Source organism: Arvicanthis niloticus, chromosome 2 (genome assembly GCF_011762505.2).
Source record: "Arvicanthis niloticus isolate mArvNil1 chromosome 2, mArvNil1.pat.X, whole genome shotgun sequence".
In the NCBI taxonomy this organism is placed as follows: domain Eukaryota; kingdom Metazoa; phylum Chordata; class Mammalia; order Rodentia; family Muridae; genus Arvicanthis; species Arvicanthis niloticus.
In genome coordinates this window covers 51,832,713-51,857,516 of record NC_047659.1, presented here as the reverse complement: position 1 = coordinate 51,857,516, position 24,804 = coordinate 51,832,713, and the positions used below count along the sequence as shown (strand labels likewise).

Here is a 24,804-nt window from a genome sequence, read left to right as displayed (position 1 = left end):
CACTTTAGTTTCTCTTGGTTTTGCTGAGAAAGTATTATTGTTGTTGTTGTTTAATTTACCATAAGCTTTCTGCTATGTGCTTGTGTATTTATAGTTTGTTGTGTTTTTTTTACTGTACTTATGATACTCTCTGATGAAATTATGTTTTCCTTCTGTTTTAATGCATTTTTGTCATTATTAGTAGGGCCTAAACAGAATTACATCATCTCACAGTTTCCATTTCCCATTCACAAAATGGGAACGATACATCTGTCTGGCAAAGGCTATGTGGTGAGATGCTGTGCAGAAGCTCCTAAGACAGTATTTGGCACATGGCAATTATTTTAGAAATGGCAGCCATCTGTGGTGATGGTGCTGGTGGTGTCTGATTGGCCAGTATTCTTCTCTTTACCTCTGTTCAATTGTTGTCCCCTTATCTGAGAATGAGGTATGAACTCAGCACATTTCCCCAATCTAATCTTTCCCCGAGCCAAGCTCCCTCTTCAGGGACTGTTTTAGAATCAACATTAAACCTAAAGACTTTATAAACAACTATTCTTCTATTTTTTAAAAGGGTTATTTATTTACTATATTTACAGTGTTCTGCCTACGTGTATGCCAGTGCACCAGAAGAGGGCACCAGATCTCATTAAAGATGGTTTTTGAGCCACCATGTGATTGCTGAGAATTGAACTCAGGACCCCTGGAAGAGCAGCCAGTACTCTTAACCTCTGAGCCATCTCTCCAGGCCCTCATTCTTGTATTCTCAAGAGTCCCTTAAGAGTCACTGATGGCTGAAGCTTACTTTCTTGACTCTGGGCTAGGAGAGAGAAATAGGCTCAGATATTTTGGTCATTCTGATAAGCCCTTAGAAATTGTGGTCACGGGAGTGTTCATGGAACTTTGCTTATTGCCTTGCCTGTCCCTTGACTATTTGCATCTAATGTATTGCTAGTTCTTTAACCTAGAACTGACTTTAATACTTGCAGGTAATTAAAATGGTATAAAAGCAATATGGAGGAGGGGGATAGGAGAGGGGGTTTCTAGGGAGGGGAATGAGGGAAGGAGATATCATCTGAAATGTAAAAAAAAAAAAGAGTCATTGATGGTATGCCATCATACCCTAGCCTAACAAAAGCTTGATGCTTTGCTCCTTAGGCAATTTCTCCAGAGCAGGCTTGCTGCTGCCTCATTTTCCTGTTCTAGAATTTTCCCATTCTTTCCCTTCTCTGCTCTTACAGATTTTTTCAGATTGAAAACCGAACCTTCCAAATGCATATATTTAAATATATATATAAAGAAATGTGTGTGTGTGTGTGTGTGTGTGTGTGTGTGTGTATTATGTGGATGGGTGTTTTGCCTGCATGTCTGTGCATCACATGTATGCAGTACTCATAGAGGCCAGAAGAGGGCGTCAGACACCCTGGATCAGGACTTAACAGACGTGATCTGCTTTGTGGACTTCTGGAAGGGCAGTCAGTCATTTCTTCAGACCCACATCTGTCTTTTCATTATGTTGCATTCATTCTTATGTATGTAACCATCTTGAAGTCTCTATGTAAAAATATAACCACTTTTCTCTATTCTTTATAAATCTGTATAGTTAAAGGTGTGTCTTGCTCAGATTCAGTTAGTAGCCTTTTATTTTTCTTCGGGAGAGTGAAATTTTATCACACAGAGTTTCAAATTTTAATTATTGGGTAATTAGGTTAATGGTCTTAATCATTTGGGGGCTTCTTTGAGCAAGAACAAGGCATTAAAGACACTTATGCAATTATGATAATGAATATTGCATCCTGAAGTCAAGGGTAGAATATTTAATGAGACACTAAAGTTGAATAGGAGTTTGGCAGCAAAAATAAATCTCTGTTGCTTTCGCCATTTTGCACTGCGTTTCTTAATTGGTCCTAGAAAACAGGATTGGAATTAGGAAAAAAAAATAAAGAATTGCAAGTGCAAAATACATTCCTTTCAGGTAACCAATTTGATTGTGGTGACTGCAATTTACCTTTCTTCTCTGACAGTTATAAGTTATTAAACAGCCCACTTTAATATAGTAATGAATAAATTGCCCTGGAGATGCTGCAAATAAGAGCACTTAAGTAACAGGTGCTGTAAGACCCCAAAAGGGGACTCTCACCCAAGTCCGGACCTGCACGAACCCAAGGACACACGAGAAACCTTCTTGATGCAACTGCAGAGGAGGTTTAATGACGAGGGCCCTCGGGCCGGAATATATCTCACGCAGGAGATAGGGATTCCGACGCTCTAGCCCCGGAAACTTGGGATATTTATGGGTAGGGGTTGGGGAGAGCGGGAAAGTTTGGCGCGGTTACATATGATTGGATATCTCAAACATCCGTTCCCAAGCCTGGTTTCCATCTAGCCCCCATCCCAATTACCCTAATTTACATCTGTATCTTGCTCCTGGGAGAATTCCTTTCAAGTGACTTCCGTTTACCCAGGTATTTTATTGCCTCTATCTTGGGTCTTTTGTGCCTTTGAAATGTTTATTTAAGCCCTTGGAATGCACCCCAGGGGCAGCTAACACTTGAGTGTAAATTGAAACTCTGAACCTAAGAAACCTATGTAAATTGAAACTCTGAACCTAAGAAACCTAATTTTGAGACCTAAAATTTCATTTTTACAATTTATTCTTTCATTTCCTCCTTTTCTCTCATGGTCAAATTCCAATCTTGGAATTATGAATCATCATCTGGGTGTAAAGAGTGATATTGTTGTCTAAGCATCTAATTATATCTTTGTCATTGAATCTTAAACTATCTTTTTCTCACCCCCTGGATGGTTTCTAGTATGTACTTTAGGTAAAGTAGCTGTCTCTCTCTCTCTCTCTCTACATATACATATACATATATATATACACACACACTGATGGGCCTGTTGGCTTTTTTTCATCTCGGGGATGTACATATGTAGCTTAAGTCCCACTCTTTAAGGCTGTGTCTGGGACACAGTTTAGATTCAAATGTCTCTTATCTCTGACAATTGGGCAATCTCTATCCCTGTGTCTCCAGGATGGGCATATCTCAGGAGTCAAGGCCTGCTGGTCCTTGGCCTTGTAGAACGGCAGGTGATCTTGAGCCTGAGGAGGTTGTTCAGGTGTCTGGCTGTTCTCTCCAGTTGGCATCAGACGCAGGTGTTGGCACGAGTTATGTTCGACAGCATCAGGAATAGTTTCTTAGTAGCCTGAAAAATCATCTCTCACAGAAGAGGGACATTCTGGGTTTGGAATAGGGACAAGGAAAGGGACACTCTAGCCAGCGCCAGTTCTCAGGGGTAATTTAGTTTTTTAGGGTTCTGTTTATTCTCTCTACCTGTCTTAAGCTCTGGAGACAGTATAAACAGTGGAGCTTCTAATTAGTCTCTAATATTTCTGACAATTTCTGACTTATCTTACAAACAAAGGCAAGGCTATTATCTGATCTAATTATCTCAGATGTTTGAAAACCTCGGGACAACTTTTATTCTAGGCTGTTCCCTTTTAACTCTTTTTCTTATTTACTCTAAGTCTCATAAGCCTTTATTTGTTGGCATATCCTACACTGTCTTATCATTTCCCTGGCCCAAAACCTGAGGTCTATTATATGTTTTTAAATCTCTTGGCTGCTTGGTTGTACTCTTATCTTAAGAGTCTATCTGTGTATTTAACCTGGTAAATCTTTTGTTTTCTGGGGAGTATAGTTCTCCCTTCTTGTGTGCACCATTTTATATTTTTTTCTAGATAGTATCTGGCAGGATGGCTAGTAATCTGAGTTCTTTCTCTTATTCTGTGTTTTAAGTGAGGCCATCTCTTAGGCCCACAACTGGAACAGGCTCTCATATCAAGACACTTGATTTGTCCAGTTATTGCCTCAGGCCACTGAATCTCTTCCCTTTTGGTGTCCTGGGCAATGAGTACTCACAGTTGCTGGCTTCATCAGGGTTTTCTCTCTTGGTATATAGTCCTGCAGACATGGGCTATGGCAAAAGCATATCTGTTGTCCATGTAGATGTTGGTTTTCTCGTCAGCCCCACAAGTTCCAAGGTTGCTCTCTGTACCGACGAGGCCAGGGGTGGGGAGTCAGCCCAGATGACATTTGTCCACCACAGTAACACAGTAAGTTGGCTTGTCTCTGACCAGCATGGAGAAAACTGCTCCCGTCTGTAAAGCAGGTTATCTCGGCTCCTGGCTGAAGTCAGTCTTCTATCCGTTGAATTCTTGTCAGCTAGTTGCAGCCCAGGAAGTGTTGTATCTGGATGTCCATCTTAGGGGGTATCCCCTCAACCAGACAGGGGATAGGAGCAGCCTAGGATGACCATAAATGAATGGGATACCCAGCCCATCTCTTAGTCCACCATTTTCGGGTAGTCCATGAATACGTTTTGACCCATTGGCCTGGAGGAAGCCCCCATGTCTATCAAAAGTTGGGTGGCCCCATCTATCTCAATAGCCGTCTTCACACAGAGCTGTTATCTTCACCACTTGGGGTGGGTGTTTTTCGAGGCCTGGGATTTTCTGGCCCTGGCTTCTATTTGTTAGGGCCCTCTTGGACCCTGAAGCTGGCTCCTTTACTTGCAATGCACACACTGGTCTTTTTCAAAGAGTTTTATCTCTCTTTGATTGGAGTCCCTTTTTTTTTTTGCTTTCTGTAAATTCTTTCCTGTCACCTTTTTCTTTCTTCACCTCTCTCTATTCCTCTCTATTCCTCTCTATTCTTCTGAACTCATAGCAACTTATCTCTATTCTTCTTCTCTACTCTTTTCTTCTAGACTTACATTAACCCTTCTCTATTCCTCTTCTTTATTCCTTTCTTTAAAATCTTTTCCCACTTGTTATTACCATCAATAATTTTAATATGTAGTATATTTCTTAAATCTTTCAATGACTTATCCTGTAGTCTCTCTAGCCTCTGAAGCCTTGTCTACACTGACAGAATGTCTCTATGAGCTAGTCTAGAAAGACTGTGGGTAACTTATCTGATCTCTGCTTCCTGATCAAACTTAGTGGGGTCTCATGTAACCCTCTCTCTCAAGATCTATCAGCGGGATCTGGCGTGGGCCTTTGGGTGTCCCTTACCTTCTGTCACATGAAGGTCTCAGTCACATCTGCTCCAAATTGACCTGCTGCTGACCACGGCCTGATCAATTGACGGGGTCCCCAATGTCTCCATGTCTGAAGGAACATTCTTTCTCCGGTGTCCCCGCCTGCTCTTTACTTCTGAAGACCAGAACCTGCAAAGGTCTTGTGAAAGCAAGGCTTTTAAAATGAAACTTTTTCTTTTCAAAATATAATTAGAGCATAATTATGTCAATTTTTATCAGTGAAGTATAAGATAGTCTTACTACCCAGTCTATTTTTTTTTTTTTTTTTTTTTTTGACTAACTAGCACCTCTGTCATCTATCTTGACTAAAACATTTAGTTCTGAACCTGGCTTTAGGATGAATGTCAGCTGCCGACCATCTATTTAAATCTTTTTTCTTTTTTTCTCAAGGTAAATAGCTATAAGTTTCCAATCCCGTCAGAAATCCAGAATGACTGAGTTAACTATAATTGTGGGAAGCACAAAGGATAGCTTTTAAAACTTAGTCAATTTATAGAGACCTCTGAACACCTGGAAGAGAGGCTTTTATCTTATTTATTGTTTTTGATCACCTGTAAAGCAGTAAATAGTCTCTTAGAACTCTGTACAGACTAGTGTATCTGTGAGGCTGCATGACTGTTGTTTATATCACACTAGAGACCATAACCTAATTCATTTTGCAAACAGTACCTTGTCCACAAGTGTAATGTGAGCTCACCTCTGAAGCTCTAAGAAAGAAACCAAATCAGAATGAATAGCCTTATCTGTAGCATTTCACAGCAAGGATTATTAAGGTGTTGAAGGTTCACACAGTTATTAACAATTTTTAAAAGGCAACTTGAGTTACATTTGACACTTATTTGAATTTAACTTTTAACAAAATAGAAACTTTGGTAGAAGTGATATACAACAAGAACAACAAAGTAAACATTTTATATCTAACATAAGAGCACAAGTCCTCACCACTTCTTCTTGTCTGAATTTTCACCTTTGAACCAAATCTTAATGGAAGTCTCATATAAATAATGAAATTATCTCAGACAGCAATGGCTAGAAAGTCTATCAAAATAGAAGCTTACATATATATATATATATATATATATATATATATATATATATATATATATATATATATTCTGACTCAGGACAGCCTGTAACTTTTTAGCTGTAACTAAAGGAAAAAAAGTGCTCTTTTATTTATTAAACTAGGAAAACTCACTATCAACTCTCTTATTATAGAAGCTAAAACAACTGTTGGCCCCCTTCTAAGAGCCGCTTATGAAAACAGTCTGTTCTCTTCAAGGTTCTTTCTGTTGGTGTCTTTCTCCTGGCCACAGAGCAGGGCGAATTATCAGTTTTTCTTGTGCAAATTGAGACTGTCTCACAAGTAAGTTTTAAACTAAATTAAGTAAGCAGTTTTAGTAGTTCATCACATCAAATCAGGCACCTGACACACTCTGTCTCTTCCTCCAGAGGAACAGAGCTTTCTCTTGGCCACAAGCTGTGGAACAGGACCAGCCTGTCTCATTGCTTCTGCTTTTAAAACTCAGGATGTTAACACAGTATCAGTCCAGAAAAAAGAAAAGGAACGTCAATTGTCAGTCAGAGTCCAAGAACATGTGAAACAAATAACACAGAACGAAGTTTATCAAGAAAAGACAAGGAAAGACAACACGATAGACTGCCCCTATCACTATATCAGTGGCACAGAATTGTCAACAATCGCAGCAGTGTCTGGAAACCGCATGGCCTGTTGGGAAACGTAGTTCTCAGGTCGGCTGCCATCTTGGATATAATTGTCAAAGCTGCAAAGCCTGTTGGGAAACGTAGTTCTCAGGATGTGGAGCGCACTCACTAAAGCCCTTATCTCTCGCTAGGCGCCCGCCTGCATGTGTTCGCCACCCGCCTCTCGCCTCCCGCTCGCACTTAATTCATCACGGGCGGGAGGCTGGGAACTCATCTCCCGCCTTTTAAACTGCGGTGGGCGGGAGACCTGCATGTACTCTGGCTTCCAGTACCAGGGTGGCTCGAGCGCTGGCGAAGAGGGGACCACCGAGGGGGCCAGGGCAGCCAGTGGTTGTGGAGCCTGGCTCAGGTACTCTGCCACACAGTAGCGGCAGGGAGGGGTTCCAGAAAGACTGTACACAAAATATAAACACACAGAACTAACACAGTCAGACACACTTGCCCGAGTTTGGTCTCATAGAACCAGCCAAACGCGACCTCTGACGGGAAGGATTCCACATCTTCCCCCTAGCAGGAGCACTCATCTCCTGTTCCAAAACAGGGCAGTCAGACCTCCCTGACTCCCTAACCCAGATGGGAAAGGATACCGCCTTTCCCCAAGGGCAGCCAGACCACTCTGACTCCCTAACCACCCGTGAAGCGTCCTTCCCGGGCTGCAGCCTGTGGGTTTCAACACGTCTGTCCATCCACAGTCATTGGGCCCTCACGGTCCACAATGACAGCTGCACTCAGTCTCCGATGGGGAAGATTCCCCTCACCAAAGAAACCGATATCAAAACACAGAAACAAAGACAGCAGAAGAAACCATAACAAAGAGACAAGGACAGCGGCGCCGCACTCTCACACACACCACTCACACAAACCTACCTCCAAGGGGTCGTCGTGTGTCTAGGGTGGTCGCGAGTTTCCCGGTCAGGGAACCAAAATGTAAGACCCCAAAAGGGGACTCTCACCCAAGTCCGGACCTGCACGAACCCAAGGACACACGAGAAACCTTCTTGATGCAACTGCAGAGGAGGTTTAATGACGAGGGCCCTCGGGCCGGAATATATCTCACGCAGGAGATAGGGATTCCGACGCTCTAGCCCCGGAAACTTGGGATATTTATGGGTAGGGGTTGGGGAGAGCGGGAAAGTTTGGCGCGGTTACATATGATTGGATATCTCAAACATCCGTTCCCAAGCCTGGTTTCCATCTAGCCCCCATCCCAATTACCCTAATTTACATCTGTATCTTGCTCCTGGGAGAATTCCTTTCAAGTGACTTCCGTTTACCCAGGTATTTTATTGCCTCTATCTTGGGTCTTTTGTGCCTTTGAAATGTTTATTTAAGCCCTTGGAATGCACCCCAGGGGCAGCTAACACTTGAGTGTAAATTGAAACTCTGAACCTAAGAAACCTATGTAAATTGAAACTCTGAACCTAAGAAACCTAATTTTGAGACCTAAAATTTCATTTTTACAATTTATTCTTTCAGTGCTCTCTTTGAGATTATTCCAAACACCCAAAATATAGCACTTTAGACATTAATAAAAAAGTGCAGGATGAGCTTGTGTTGGTGTTGATAATGGCGATACAGGTGTCTGATGGGCTTGGGTCTGAAAAGCAGCAGGCTGCTTTGTTAGGTGAACTGAGAGGTGGGAGGGGATGACGCAGGAGAATCGAGCAGGTGTGTTAGGCTTTCAGAAGACCTGACCTGTTTACACAACAGAGTCACTAATTCCACAGGTCAGATCCAGCAGGCATACAGAGAGCCCATTATACCTGTGGGTACAGAAAGGTGAGATGTCACACTTCCTGTACCCCCAGTGCTCACAGTTAAGAGCTACAAACTCTTTACAAACACTGTGCTCAAATAGCGGAAGCTGGGTGTTGGCCTTCCAGAGACAAACGGTCACTATGGAGCTAGCTTGTGGTGGAAGACTCCCTGAAGGAGGTGCCATGCCAGCTGTTAAAAGAAGGTCAGATTTCCTGCTGGATAATTTTGAGGCTAGTGGGAGTGTTTTAGGTAGTATAAAATGGCGAGAGAGAGAGAGAGAGAGAGAGAGAGAGAGAGAGAGAGAGATACAAGCACAAAATGTGTAGAGGTGAGAAGGACTGTTTTAACTCAGCTAAGAAGAATTGCATTGCACAAGTGTGTTGAGAACCCAGAAAGGACCTCGAACATCTGAATAAGAGTTGGCTGACAATAGACCACAAGAAGCCTCCTGGCATGATCAGAATGCCACATTGGGTGACTGGGTGGCAGCAACTGGAAGGATAGAACAGAGGGAGGCTTGAAGCTGTGAGAGTAACTAAGTCTGTAATGATGGCCTGGTGGAGCCATAAGGAATAACAGAACTAAAGCAGAGGCAGGGGGATTAGCAGATGGGAGTTGTCCTGTAGGTGAGAATTTGGGTGAGGGGAGGTTAAGTCAATGGTGATTCCGAGAAGCATCAGGGTGTGGTGGCAATTGCTCTAAATTTGTGGCTACATACTGCCCCTGAGGCCAGCCCAGGCTACAAAAGGAAACCCTTTTTCATAACAAAACAAAGAAAACAAATAAAACTCCAACTGGAGAGAGGAACCAGGTTAGCCCAAAGTGTTCTATGAAGGACCAGTGCTGTCATTTGTGGAGTTTAGGGCAAAATGATAAGCCTGAGAAGTGAACTCCTTACCAAGAGTCTGCCTTCCAGACCACAGCCACCTCCAGACAGAAATCCTAAATGACTGCAACTTCCGGGCTGAGAAATTCTTTGTGTTTGACCTGGGGAGGATGAGAGGCCCTGGCATGCTGGATGCTGCCTGGTGCCTCCAGCTCAGCGTGGAGAGGATCACAACATTGCTCTACCCTGAGATGCTACGGACCACAACGATCTTCTCGTACTTCCACACCGACGTCACTCAAGAGCAAGGAGCTACGGCAGATGTGGCTTACGGGCTTCTCTCCATACAGATGGCCAGGTTGCTGTGCCCATTTCCAGGGCAAAGGGGAGTCTAGATGGGGCCTGGGACACCGGGGAGCATGCGTCAGGGGGCCAAGATCTAATTTGGGGCAGGAAGTGGGGCAGGAGCACATAGAGAGCCAAATCTCTGAACTCCTGGTTCAAACTCAGTTGTTCCATTGGACTTCACAAACAAAATAGATTCCAAGACCAAAGCGTTAAGAATATCTCACAGGGCAGTGGAGCAGCATCCACCCCTCCTCCCACAACTGCTCTGGCCACATGCTCACGAAGCTGGCCCTGCCTGACTCTGAGTCATACTGAGTATAAGAGGTTCAATTTTATTCCAGCCCAGTGTCTATTGCAGTCTTTCGCGTGGCCCCAGCTTCATCCTAATTAAATTATGTACCATTTTCGATGCCTGGATAGGGCCTTCTATTTTTGTGCCTTGCTTCCTTCCTGCCAGGGATACATTTCCCCCCCCTCCATCTTTGCCCATCCAAATCCTACTCCGCCTTTCCATAATGCAAGAAGACACAGCTGATGGCTGGTGACAGAGAAGAGAGAGACAACAGAACAGGAGCTGTACACTACGGTGCATTTAACAGTGCATTAGACTACAGTGGTATGTTCATTATGTATTAAATAACACTATACTAACATTAACAGTTCGTTTTTGTGGAGTTCATTTTCTACCCACTTTTAATCTCTGAATTTACATTTAAAGTGTCAGAAGGAATTGATTTTAGGCATCTAGAAAACACACTGATAAAAGTGCTTCTATCCCTAACGAGGCCACAGATGGCCCACGGTCTCATCCTTGAGCTATGAGGTTGACTTTAAAAGGGGTGTTGACCCTGCTCCAAACCTGTACTATAAAGGAATTCCATGAAATTTTATTTTCAGCTCTGCACACAATGTTTTAAAAATTCCCTCAAGCCCACGACGGGTAAGTTCACTAGCCCAGAACTAGAATTGATTTTTTGTGCCTGCAGCCGGGGACATTTCCTGTCTCGGGCCTCTCTTCTTGACACACGATCATGATAAACATAAGGACAAACACTGCTTGGCTGTTTGTCTGAGAATGGAGCCTAGAGAAGTCCTGGTCCTACAGAATCATGGCGAGGTGATTTGCTTGTCTGAGAATGGAGCCTAGAGAAGTCCTGGTCCTACAGAATCACGGCGAGGTGATTTAAGGCGAACTTGACTTTCTTCCTTATCCCCGAAACTAAATATTTACTTATCTGACCCATTTACTTTGGTTCTTGAGGTTTGGTCACCTGTTTATTTACAAGGCAGGCTTAACTTGGAAGCTGATCTTTCCTGTTCAATATAGTATTCAGGAGACATGTGAAGTTTGCCTCTCAAATAGTTTTGCTCTGTCTTGGAGGGAAGCCACCAACACCCCAGAAGACTGCTTGCTTCTTTAGTTCCTTAGTTGCAGGATGGTGTTTTGTGACCTGACCACATTCTTTTTGGAAAGTAGGATGTGGGCCATAAAAAGGCAAGTCTAATTGTAAAAAAGAAAAGGTGGGATGGGTTTAATATTATTTTGGGAGGAACTTAGGTTCTTTGGTCATTTATAGGCACTAGAGGCTAAATTTATTTATTTGGTTTTTTTTTTTTTTTTTTTTTGGATGAAAATAGCAAAGAAGGTTTCCTGGTATTATAAGATGTGTACTTGCTACAGTCCCAAGGGTTTCTTATTAACTGGTTAGTTCCAACAAAACAATGGTTTCACATAATGAGACTTGCTCTTGATCACAAAATAGAGGTTTGCAGGCATAAGATGAGAAGTCTTTCTCCCTTGAGTGAAAAATATGGGAAAAGGAGGAGACACCACTGTAGGGTATCTATTAACAATATTGATAAAAGGCAGCAGGTACCCCCTGTTGTTAATAACCACCCCCCTCACCAGTGTACTCTGGGCCAGAGATGAACCCTTTAGTGAGAATTTCCCTTTTGGTCCTAATAGTGCTTCATTTTATAGAAGGAAAGACTGAGGCCTGGCCACATTAAGGATTTGCTCAAAATGGCTCAGGTGACCATGGAGGGAGGCAGGATTCAAGTGGAGATCTGAGGCCTGCAGAGTCTTCATGCCCAGCCACTCCTGGAGTAGTCTTTCCAGGCTATCAACTATTAGGTGCACATTACCTCTGTCCTTTGATTGCCTTTCCCTTTACAGTCTAAGTTCTCCTGGTCTTCCTAATGTAGTTACAGTACCAGGGGGACTAAGGCACATCTTTGGTGACAGCCAGTCCATCTTTTCTCTCGAATCCCACCTTGACTACGTACCTGGCTGCCTCCTTTGAATCTCCGCTATGACGTAATGTACCTGCTCTATGCTAGTATTAAGCACCCATGGCCACTTGTCTTTAGTGCGCTCTTACATGGGTGCTTTTTTGAGATCTAGATCAAGACATCACTAACCCCTGCAGTGCACCCAACAGAGATGCCTGGAGAACTGAGTGGTTGCCCTGTGCCTCTGCCTGGTGCTGGCCAGCATACACGCCTCCAAATATCGAGTCCTGACTATTCAGACAACATGGACGATTAAGTTGGAAGCTCAACTCTTAAGCATACTTTTAAAGCATTTACTCTCCGTGTTGAAAGCTAAAGAGTAAAGGCTTGTAAAAGCCTAAATAACTGAAGGGTTATCTGAATCTCTTGTCTACATCAATCAAGTACCCACTCCAGCGTCCCTTGCTTTTTTCTTTTTTTGAATTTTTTTCTTTTAATTTGAAGAGACCATGTAAAAATCCTCTTATACACCAAACAGCCTAGCTGGGCGTGATGGCACACACCTTTGATCCCGGCAGTGGGGAAACAAAGGCAGGAAGATCCCATGTGAGTTGAGGTTAGCCTGATCTATATAATGATTTTCAACCACTGGTCTACATAGTGAGATCCTGTCACAAACAAACAAACAAAGCAACCAGCCCGACCCTAACCAAATAAATTCTGGAAACCAGGAACAGACCACTGAGAACCCCCAAGCTGGAACGGGCTCTGCTTAGCTGAGTTTTCTACATTTTTCATGAAGCTTTTTGGAGGTGTTTCTAGTCCAACGCCTTACAAATTACAGGGTTTTGTTTTGTCTTGTTTTTCTTTGCAAATCCCTTACCGACGTGGGAGAATAGATTGACCAGCCTTGTGATTATTATTTTTTTTAGTAGTGTTGCCCTTTCAAGCTTATTGATTATAAGTCATGTGCTTCACATAGTTTCAAAAGGTCTCATAAATATTCAGTTTTCAGATGGTTGCGCTTCCAAACTGCTGATTCTGTGTTGGTCTTACTAGTTGTCTGTGGACCAATCCGTGTGAAAGCTCCGCTTCCCTTCTGCTACTTAGAGTTATCGCCAATATATTGGGCTAGTTGCTAGCTCTCCACATCTCTCCACCCCCATACTGCCACCCCAAGAACAGAAGGCAACTTCTAAAACCCAAAGACCACAATAGTTGTGAGGAGGGGCTGCCTAATCAGGGCTAGTGCCCTGGGGGTACAGGGGTGGGAGATGAACTTAGCCAAGGATAAGCCAAGTCCTTGAAGAGAGAGAGAGTCAGGGAAATGGGTCCTCCTTACACCCTGTCCTCTTGCCAGTGCCACACACCGGTTGAACTTGAGAAGGCTGAGTGGATGTAGGGAATCTGGCCCAGCAGTTGTCTCCAGTCAGCTTCCTGGCACAGAACAGAATAGCAAAGGTGGCGCGCACATCTGGAGAGGGAAAGCCATCGGTCCAGCAAAGATGCTCAACTTTCTCACCAGGGCCAAGTGTGTAGAGAACGAGTCAGGGAGGAACAGGCTTAGGCAAGCTGAATGGCATCAACTCAGAGCCCGCTCTGATGCAACCCTGTTTCACTGCCTCTGCTCTATGTAGTTCTACATATGGAAATGTGGTTCCCACCAAGGGGTCCCTTACATAAAGGGTACACCGGTCCAAAGGGATGTGGTTTACTCATCAGGAATAGTGTTCTCTATTCCTGAAGAAACTCCAGGGTCATCACAAATAGTGACAGCGACCGCTTTTGTTTTGTTGATGGAACTTTACTCCTTTGATTTTAATGTTTCAGTAAAAGATTTCACAGGGCAGCAGAACAAGCTTTAGTCTCAGGACCAGGGAGCAGGGAGCCGGCTTGTATTCTTGGATCTGTCCTATGTTTTTAAAGTGTAACATATTTATGTTTTTTTCATACTTTTTTTGTATGGTTTTTTTTTAGCATAACAGTATTTTCTGACATATCCACCTTACAGTATTTTATAAGCATCTAACATTAAATCAAATCATTACATTCTCATGAGATAATGAAGAAGCATTTAAAAAAGAAGTACGAAGCCTAACTAATGTTTTCAAACATACTGTCCTGAGTTCATAGGCTGGCTCTGGTAAGGAAGTTCTATGTAAAAGGGAATTTTTCATCTAAAATATTTATTGACTTTATTTCCTGGGTTCTTCCACTCTTCTCTCTCCTCCTCTCCTCCCTTCTCTTCAACTCTTTTGTTTGTTTTTCCATCAGGGTCTTGCTATGCAGCCCAAGCTGGATTTAAGGTGTTTCTGCCTCAGCCTCCTCAGTTCTGGGATTAGAAGTGTGTATTACCAAGCCCAGTTTATTTTCTGAATTCTTGATATTCTGGCATTTGGGGCATCCTGGAAAGCCTGCTTCTCCCAAGGCTACCCAATTCTAAGAGATATCAAAGCCCACCCCCTAAGAATGCCATGGATATTCAGACCAAACAATTCAGAGCCTAGAGCTGTAGGCATTGATATTTTTCCAGCTGCCTCCAATCACCCATAATACCAGAGAAAACAACTTCAGACGAGGAAAAGTATCTGTTGGCTCACAGGTTCTGAAGTGCCAACCCATAGGGAGCCACTGCTTTGGGCTTGAACTTTGCTCATCACCAGGACAGATGGGTGTGGTGGAGGAAGCTACTTGCCTCATATTCTCAGGAAGCATGGAGTTTGGGAAAGACCATGGACAAGATGTACAAACCCTCAGTCAATGATCTGTTTCCTCTACTTAGGCCTCACCTTGGAATATTGACTCAGCACTGAATTCATTATGCGCTAATCAGTTAATAAAGTTAGAACTGCCACAAGCTAATCAATTCTCTTAGTCCTACCTGTGAATGTGTTACACTGCAGACCAAACTTTCAATACACATCTCTTTGGGGGCCATTTAATTTTAAACCAAAATTTCACATCAAGGCTCAGACTTCTTCTCCGGCCCAGAGCCTATCAAAATTATTCAAGACTCCCCATCCTAAGCCTACTTCTTGTACCTTTCCTCCTTGCCTATTCCTTCCCTCCAAACTCCCAGTGAAAGCTCCTGGCCATGTTCTGCCCTCCCACTTCTGCCAGTTGACTGACCCACTCCTTTCTCCTGCGACCTCCCAGCATGCTCTGCTTTTGGAGTCTGTGAACCCAAACTTGTTCCCTCTCGATAATCATTTCTGTGTCTTCATATCTTTCCATAGAAGACAGAAAACAACACAGGATGTCTTAATCCAGTACTGCCTAACCATGATTTCTTTTACAAAGGCAATGATTGTTTTAAAATGTAAAATAAACAGACGGATTAATTGAACATTAGACCTAGGGATTTACTAATCAAAATACACATTGGCATTTAACAAGCATAGCTCTGTTGAACTTCTTTCTAGAAACGATCAACGAATTTATTTTTCTTGCACAATATGTAATTCTAAAAGTACATGTTGGGTTTCTGTGCTGTAAAATCTCCATATTAGATCTCCAGTGTGATAATCTGCAGTTTTATTGTGAAAATCCTAAGGTGTTTAAAAAAAATATGACAAGACTTGGGTTAGTTCATTGTAACTTACATCAATGCTGGCCAGCGTCATTAAAGGGCAGAAGATCAAACTGCACTTCATCAAGTTCTAATAGTTTATTAGCATAGGAGAATCTGTGACACAGAGGGTGTGTGTGTGTGTGTGTGTGTGTGTGTATGCTGAGAATTGGCCAAAAGGTCTTGGACACACTAGAAAAGTGCTCTACCCATCAGTCTCACAGCCCCAGTCCTTTGTTGTTTCAACATCTTAAGATGGCAGCAAACCCAGAGCCTCTCTGCTTCCGTCTCCTGAGTGCGGGAAGTGCAGGCATGAACTACTTTGTTTGGTTTCAGGATTCATTTGACTTTAAATTCATTGCCACTAATTAACAGGATAGCTTTCTTTATGTTTTTCTTCTATGCTTTCTTGGCGTTACTTTAAAAGGCTCCGCAGTACCCATTTTACGCTGTCTGTACCAGTTTATCAGATTACCAGAATGATCTAACCTTTACTATTTTTCAATTAAAAAAATTTGATGGTATTCTTTTATCATTTGCGTGGCTGTGTACGGTTTAATGACTGAACGGCTTTTATGGGTATTTTGAAACCTAATGTGCGTGATTACATATTTAAAGTTTAATATCGACTGTAATGAAGTTAAAGATTGTAGGCTTGGGATGGAGTTGCTAGGAAACCTTTCTAGATTTTTATGCTTTCCTGCCTATGGATTTCTGGAAAAGTGAGGCTATACCCCTCTGTTTCCAGACCCCACTTTCTGGAGCACACAGGCTTCCCACTTAGCTTCCTTGCAGAGGACTGTTACCTAAGGGCTTTACTAGTTACAGTTATTAGGACTGTCTTCTGTTTCATTCTTGTCTCCAGGAATGTGACACCAAGATCAGATTCATCTACGTCTTATTCTTTTCAGTCCTGGCTTGCACAACACCTGCCAACCATAGCACCTCCTCTTGTTCATAGTCCTCAGACTATGTAGAGAATAGAGGAGAAGGGCAGCCAGTGGCAGCAATGTACCCAGTCTTACACACTGGGAGCAAAGTGAGACTTTTGGAGAGCCCAGCCCAGAGCTGAGGCACCTCTCCTTGATTCTCTGTTATCCAGTTTTATAAATGGAACCAGAGAGGAAGTTCTGGGTTGGTTCCTGCCTTTACTCGTGCCTGCTGTGAACACACAGTATTGGCACTAAGGGAACTACCTACTAATTCAAAATACAAAGGCAGGAAAACATTTTATCTACCTTCAAATTAGCCAAATTGAGATCCCACTGAGTTAAATTGCAGCAACAAAAGGTCATTTGGGAAAATGGAAGCCACTAGCATCCTAAGAATGTGTCATATTTAAGGCCTTGAGTTTCTGTGGAAGAGAGAACTGATTTCACTCTGTAGAGAGAGCTTCTAAAGAAGTAAGAAAAGGCCTCGTAGCAACATGGCTGTATTAGTAATTTCATGCAGCAGCCCTGTGAGGCTGAGTAATTTGTTGAGAGACTATATGGAAATGACACCATTCAAAGTTTCCTGGAAAATACAGAAGTAGAAAATGAAAATAAATATGCCTTCTCCTTAGCAGGTAAAGCCCGACTTTACCCCCATGCCACCTCTTCTCTACTGGTCTGCCGATCCGACTTCCTCCTGGGATGGAAGGTCGACACTACAGCATTGGGCAACCAAGGGGTCCCTCGGTAAATTGAATAAATGGAAGCGCCTCTGTCATGGCCTTTGTTTCAAGACGAACACTCAGTGTTATGTAGGTTAGAGTTTGCACTCGTCATCCTGTTCCACAGAGAGACATAACCAGCCAGAATAGATTTTCTATTATACATAACACTTCAATTAAGCACCCCAGTGTTTCTCGGCAGAGGCACCATTGGTATTTGGGAATGAGTAAGTACTTCATTGCTGTGAGCTAAAACTTGACTGTATATATCCACGGCGTTCTTAGAGATCTTCAGCCTCTGCCCAGATGCACGTGCTCACGTGTAGCAATTTTAACAGCCTCCATACACTGTCAAATGTGCTCTGGAGACAAGGTTGGCCTCTAACGCACGATCTTTGGGAACTAATGATGTGGGAAAATTTGGCAATAATTATGTACAGCTTTAAGACACTATTGATGGCTTCTAATGTAACAATTCTGGGTCATCCTAAGGAAAATTTTATGGTTACAGATGCTAAGATTTATATATGTAAATATTTATTATAATGTATTTATAACAGTGTAAGGTTATCAACTAAAATATCTGACTAAAGGCTTGGTTAACTGCATTATGGTTTATCATAAAATGGAATATTTAATCAAAGGAAATTGCTTACAAAATGCTATTAAGCAAACAAAGCATATTAGAAAATAATAGAATCTCAGTTTTCTTAGCAACAATAACAACAAAAGCTCAAAGGAAGGTAGGTGACAGAAGCAGTCTTGGAGTAAGCACAGTGGATTCAGTCCCACTATCCATGACCTCTGACATATTTTATTTTTCCAGTTGTTTTCATATGCAATGTTAAAATGGAAAGACATGTCTTAAAAGGCTAGTGCCAAGATTAAGTGAAATTATGAGAAATGTTTGTTGCCTTGTAAAGACACAGTAAAAGCAAAAAGTCTGTCACGAGAAGCTTGGAAGCTGATAGGTCCAAACATGAGTATAGTAATCTCAGAAGAGAGAGATCAAGGATAGGTTTTCTGTTCTGTTCTGGACCCCAATTCATACTCCACAATAATTGCTGCTTTCACATCATGCCTCCAGAGCCGAGCGTTACACTGCGGTCACACATTGGAGCTGGTGTTTTCCCCTAGTGGAGCGCATGCGCACGGCTGACACGGAGTTCCTTTCCAAAGACGGTTCCTCGCCGGTGGCCTCCACATCGTCAACAGAGCTGCCTTCCCTAGACGAGGGGGAGAGAGAAATGGAGTAGTGAGTGGGAGGATTTTCTAGGCCAGCTCAGAGAAAGCACAAGCTCCCGGCTCCCATTTCACTGCCACTATGCTTACGAAATCCCTGCAGTGCACCTTTTTCCTGTACCGCTTTATCCTACCCCAGTATCTGCAGCCACCGTCTGGCTCAAAGTCTCAGGTCTTCAAGCAGTGCGCTGTCCTCTCTAGCAAGTCTCCTCCTTCCCCAGGGCAATGCCTTCTGATCAGGGCCCCCTAATACATTTTAGATAGGCAATCCCCAAAGGATGGGTGAGCTAGAGAGTCCTCCCCGAATCCCTTACCGAGCATGAGTGGCCTCATAGGGGTGATGACTTAGGACACTGCCCTCTCTGCATATCCATGCCAGAACCCAGCTGGAAAAGGAAGCTACCAGCAGAACTCAGCTGCTTACTCTTATCTGACCCCTTTCAGGGTCTCAGGCAGAATGATGTAGGGGTCCTGGGATGGGGTAAGGAGCTGGAAGCTGAACAGTAATGTGGACCCCTGATTGATTAGACTTCATATTCAAGGAATACACTCAAAAAGAAAATTACTATCAATTACAAGAAAACAATTTTAGAGCCTTGAACTTTACAGGTTTGGGACGCGATGTGATCGCGCCAGATACTGGCTCAGAACCCAGGGTGAGTCGGGACCGATGCTCTGACTTTAAGTGTAAGAATGATTAACAGGAGCCCATGAGATGCTTGCTCAGTGTGTCAAGATGCTTACCATGTGAGCCTGGTGACAGGTTCAGATCCTGGAACTCATGCAGTGGTGGATGTTGTGGCAAGTGCATCATCCCCACCATGTACACACAATAATAATAATAGCATAGTAATAATAACAACACATTTAAAAGAACGAATGTTTGGAATGGAAGGTTAATTGCGTTTTCACTCATTCCCCTAGTTCTTCACTCAACTGACTCACACTCTTAGCTTCTGTCATTTAACTTTTGGCTCATTACTCTTTCTACTAAATTGTGAATTTATTAAAGGTATAGGCTATGGCTTTCCTGGCTTTGGAACACTCTGTATTAGTATAGCACCTAACACATTATATAATTAATACACCATACACACACACACACACACACACACACACACACACACACGCTGAATACTACATGAGAAAATGGAATGCAGCTGTTTGGTTGGAATACCAGCTTAGAACAAAGGCTTTATTTAGGTAATGTCATTGAGCTAAGCCAAGGGCCCTTTCATTTTCTCATTCACTGGTACAGGATGGGTACAGGGATACGGTGGTCCAGCCTGGGTAAGTTAGAGGAAGGCACAGAGAGCAAATGTTTCATGTGTTACCAGTTAGACTATGGAGGATAAAAGCAAGAGGCAGCCAACAAACTATGGTTCTAACAGGACTGAACTGGAGCTTTGGGAAAATCAGGACCCCCAGGTTCATCACTAGATGTATGTTTATTTAAACTATAGTGCTGATACTTTTCAGGTGAAGCAGAATGATTCCCTGTAGAAAATATGGAAAGTCAGACAGATTCTTGGTGCAGGGCGTAACCCAAGCCAGATTAAAATGTATAGAGAGCCTTTGGGGCTTAAGCCTTTGGGGACAGCAAATGCAAGCCATTCCCACTTCCACTGTCTCCGGGAAGCACTTAGGTCTCACCCATCTGTACTTGTGTTCAGAAAACACTCTCCAAGATACTGGGGGTGGAGCCGATGGCCTTACCCATGCTTGTCAAGTCCCATCAGCTTCTCGGGATGTTTTCAGTTATCTGCCATTGCCTTAAAACCACTCAACACGCGGGAAGGATGAAGCTCTTCGGGAGTCACCAGTGGTCAGCTTTGTTAAGCATCTAAATGACATTTCAAAGATGGGTCACAGCACTTAGTGCTCCACCGCTCAAGGGGATGGGAGGTGGATACACACATCTGCCCCCCCCCCCCCAGTCCACATAGCTGCAGACTCTCCATCCCTACCCCCTTCAGTCTACTCATCTCTCTCTGTGCAACACTCTTCTCTTTGCCAACACGCCTCTCCTCTCGGTCCTTTTGGTTAGGGTTCCCAGCGTCACTCCTTCCTACCTGTCACCCTTATCTTGCCTGTCTCTTTGCATTCCCTCCTTGCCTTCTCGATCTTTCTGACATTATTGATAAGGTGAAACAGATATAACATTTAAATAAGGATTCACTCCCAGTTTTTTAATTTCAAAATCAAAGTGTAAATCTCATTACCCCCCCACCCCCCACCACACGGCCAGTGACTGGGCCTTCTTTTCCACTTTAAAATGAGGTACGTGGAATATTTGTCTTCTCTTTTAAGTACACAGAGTTTAATTAGATTTTAAACTGTTACCCCATGTGGTCTTTGGTTGTAATGTGTTTCCTGTGGGTCAGTGTCTTGCAATATAAAAGGGACTTTGCCTCCCAAGAATGTTCTAAGAACAAATGGCAGAAACAGTGTCATTTAAATACTTGATACACAACACCCGAGCTTTATTAAAATGAGGACAATAATAGACATTTTGTCTTTGACTCTCTCAGCAGCAGCGTATAAGTTGTCATGCCACCAACAGGCTGATTGTCCTTTGGGGGATCTTGTCTCTGTTAATCCTATGCTGCTGGTGGTCAGTGGACCATGCAGGGGAGTGTCCCCCATCCTTCAGTATATATAAAGAAATACTTTTCATCTTCCTGAATGAACCAGGATGCATGTGGGATTTGATCACCTCTGTTGTGATTATGAACCTTCTCTTTTAATGTCTTAACACTCTAAAACATGCTTATTCATTTGTGAAATCCAGTCACAGGGCTTGCTTCTGCCCTCCTGTGACAGTCCATCTGAGGGAAAGTCTTTGGGCTTTAGAAGCTAAGTAGCTATGTTTCTAAGAGCGGACATTTTCTCTTAGAGTCTTACTATCTGGTTCGTTCTTTCTTCATGATTCCTAGCAGAATCTGATCACCCCCGCTTTAGGGAAGATACTTTTGTTCCTTGGTAAAGAAACCTATTCATTACAGATGTATTTCTAAATGCTAAAGCGCGGGCCGTATTATCCACATATCCAATAGAAAACCTTAAATAAATGAGCACCAAACCACTCTCTTTACTCATCTCTTTTCTTGTGGAGTTGCCACTTTTCATAAACTACTATGTCCAAGGAGACATATATATCAAAAATATCCATCATAATACTTATTACTGCTACAGTAGAAATGCCATTTAGCCCATTTCAATGTTCTCTTTGCAGTAATTCCATCTATATAATATGTATATGGCACATTTAGACTGAACAGAAATGTTTCCTGTATTTGAATATTATTTTGTGCTTGGCACTTATGCAGAATAATTTTCTTTATTTTTCTGATACCCAGAGAGGAAGGAAGGGTAGGTGTTGTCCTCTCTTCCTTTTATTTAATAGGAAAGAAACACTGGGGTACCACAGGGCCCTAGAGTCTGAAACAGGCTGTGTTGTCCCTCCCACTCTTGGACTTAGAGAAGACCTAATAAACAGCTTCTGTTTTTTTCTGTTCTGAACCAAGTAGACTGCCATAGTTCATTTTCAGCTATTACAAAATGACCGAGATAATATAACTTCATGAAGAATAGAATTTATTTATTTTAGAATTCCATATGCTAGGTGGTCCAGGAGCATTATGTGGGCATTCAGTGAGGTCCTCCTTGGTACACCATGATGTGGTAGAAGGGTATCCTAATGGTGAGTCAGAGAGTATGGAATCATAAGGCTTCACCTTTATGAAGTCGTCCAACCCTATTATCTCCCAAAGGCCTTATCATCGAATGTCATCCACATGTATTTGGGGATTCGGTTTCTAACATGAACTTTTGGGGAATATATTCAAACCAGAGCAGAATGCATATGAATCATCAAAGTATCACATTATAATTAGTGAAGCAGACATTGGCGTGTGCAGTATATTTACAGGCACTTGTAGCATGCAATTCCTGTATTAGATAGATATGTCCTTCCAGGTCCAGACAGTGCTGAATGTCCAAAGTGCCCCCACATGAGTATCCATTCCCTTGGAGGTTATGACCTTGAGACAGTATAAAGTTTGCTTCTTGTAAGAGATCTGGCTCCTGAGAAGGAAGAGCAGCCAAGAAGGGCGGTCTACACAGTCTCCCTACTCCTTACTCAGGCAAACGACCCAGCCTTCTTGGAGAGGATCAAGGAGTGAGTCCCTCTGTTGGAGAGATTAAGGAAACTATCATGAGATCCAGGGAAGGAAGAAGAGTTTCTCTTTTTCATAGACATCATACCTCCTGACAAATAAACATTCATCCCCATACACAGAGAATTGTCTTTCCCACTCACTCCACAACAGATTCCTTTCTGTCTCATCTTCCTCAGAGGCAAAGGTCGAGGCTAAAGCATGGGCATCATCTTGAAGCCTGCTTTCACTCCCTCCCTATGTGAGCTCTGTCACCCTGTTCTTTGAGTCACTCTAAATAGACCTCAAAGCTGTCCATCTTTCTCCATTTCTATACAAGACAGTTGTGTAAAATCACACTATGCTCAAACCACTGTCATCTTTCATTTTTCTACTGGAACTGCCTGCTAACAGGCTTGTCTAATTTTACTGTTTCCCATAGCCAAAAGAATGCATATGAGGCACTGGGAGTTATTAAGCTGCCCTCCTGTGTGGCAGTGGGAAGGAGGGTCATGCCAGCATCTCCAAGGGTTTAGCTTATCTAGTTGTGTTTATTCTGACAGTAGAAGAGCTGATGGCAGAGAGAACACACGTCCAGTCTGCTCTGTACTCCGCACTTATGGAAATGCCAGCAAATGCCTTTTTTTTCTGTTTGCCTCATGATCTTCATACGCAACATGGGAGAACTCAGAAAAATACTTCTCGGACCTTTCCAAGAGAGAAAAACCTCTACAAAATGTTTCTGCCCAAGAGTTTTGAATGAGTAGCCCTGTAGAAAGTTATGTTTAGTACTGAGTGAGCCTTGTGTTTGAACTGCTCATAGAGTGACTAGTGTATACTCTAGAAGGTCACAGATGAGGTTCAGGGGTGTCACTGGATTACAATGAAGACAAGGCCACTTGTAATGAAGGGTTATTTTTAATGAAGTGTTACATCTTTATTTGTCATTGGGACAGCTGGTGGGAGGCAATTCCTTGGTACTGCCATTTCATAACATCTATAAGAAAAAAAAAGATTTTGGTTCAAGTCTCCTGCAGGGTGTAGGTCCCAGGTAGGTTAGTGGAATGTTTGCCTTGGATGTACAAGGCTCTGGGTTCAATTCTCAGTACCACAGAAACCAGGCATACTAAACCAGGATACACATAAGTAGTCCCTGTACTTGGAGGTGAAGCCAGGAGAGTCAGAAGTTCAAGGTCATCAATTGGGATTAGCTTAAGCTAGGAGAGCCTGTCTCAAAAACCACAAGAAAAACAAAAAGGGGTTACTTTGGGTCTTTACATCAGCTTCAACCGAGGACATAGCCAGCTAACATGTCATAAAATTTAAATTTATGTCTTTAAGTTGAAGATTAAAGAAAAATTTCCTACAAAAGTATTTCTGCCAAAAATATTAATCTCCCAATTCACTTTCCTAACTGAAGAGCTACTGGTGGTTGACAGCTGCTGGGGGAGGGAGGGTCCATTTTAGGGGTGGATCTTGGCTGTACCAGTCTCAGTGGGTGACCTTATGCCCCTGTGCATGTGGGAAGTAGTAATTGGACTTATTGTGCTATCAAAAATACAGATGAAAAAGGAGTGAGAACATGACGTTGAGAGAAAGATGCATTGAGAGGGTGGGTGGAAGCCTAGGGGGAAGTTGGAAGGACAGAGTTGAAAATGGGAATAATTGAAATACATTTTATACGTATGAAAGTTGCAAAGAGTAAATTAAGCAAAACTCAAGACAGACCCTATGCATTAGAGTAGTGAGCAAACAATACCTACTTCCAACTGAAACCTTCAAAATCTACAACTATGTTGTTGTAGCTTAGTTCCCAACTGTGAACAATCTCCAAACATCTGAGAGTCCATCAGGAATGAACACGTTAGCTATCTAGTAACACTAAGAGAAATCAATTGATCACTTGGTGAGAGCAATAGAGGCATCCATGAACAGTTCACTGACCGAGGAGTACAGAAAACCTGTGAGGGAACCCAAGATGGCGTAACTAACCCGGCTTTCCCTAATTCGACTCACATTAAACTTGATCTGCCTAACTTGAAAGAGGCAGCCGGCCCATGAGCCTCTTGGCTGGATATCATCTTACCTTAGCATGTTATGATTTTATAGTTCCAGTGTCTTCCTTCCACTTAGTTATGGCAGTGCTCAAGAAACTTGTAAGTCAGCAGGGAAGTCTTGATGGTTATACCAGAGAGCTGACCGCCTTCTTCAC

The 24,804-nt window shown here is 42.8% G+C and overlaps 1 protein-coding gene and 1 long non-coding RNA gene across 2 annotated transcripts in view; one reads left to right on the top strand and one right to left on the bottom strand.

Annotated features, from left to right (window-relative positions):
* Nucleotides 1-24,804, top strand: part of Pde11a (phosphodiesterase 11A) — a 353,700-nt gene that overhangs the window by 3,334 nt on the left and 325,562 nt on the right. The window lies entirely within an intron of this gene.
* On the bottom strand, nt 1,600-8,276 carry LOC143441347 (uncharacterized). The gene is made up of 2 exons (XR_013108659.1): nt 7,675-8,276; nt 1,600-6,875 (listed from the first exon to the last, which is right to left on the bottom strand). It is a non-coding gene; the product is annotated as an uncharacterized LOC143441347 (long non-coding RNA).